A 306-nucleotide genomic window follows, 5' to 3' on the forward strand; every position below is an offset into this window, starting at 1 on the left:
CTTGCCTCTCACCCCCTCTTCCACCGTGACCCCATAACCCCATCCTCCCGCACCCATACCCCTTAACCCCACCTTCCCTCACCCTTCCCCCCACCCCTTCCCCCCCTTCCCCTTACCCCCTCCCCTTTACCTCCTCACCCTTATCCCCAACCCGATCATGCATATTTACGAGACCCGACGCGCGATATTAACCCGATCGTGTAACAACACAGCAGGATCGGGTTAAAATTCTCCGTCAGCAAGAGGCTGAAAGTTGGGCGGAGAAATTTGTGTCACTTCTAATTGAGTCGAAGAAGTTTGAGAACG

This window comes from Penaeus monodon, chromosome 22, assembly GCF_015228065.2.
Source record: "Penaeus monodon isolate SGIC_2016 chromosome 22, NSTDA_Pmon_1, whole genome shotgun sequence".
Classification (NCBI taxonomy): domain Eukaryota; kingdom Metazoa; phylum Arthropoda; class Malacostraca; order Decapoda; family Penaeidae; genus Penaeus; species Penaeus monodon.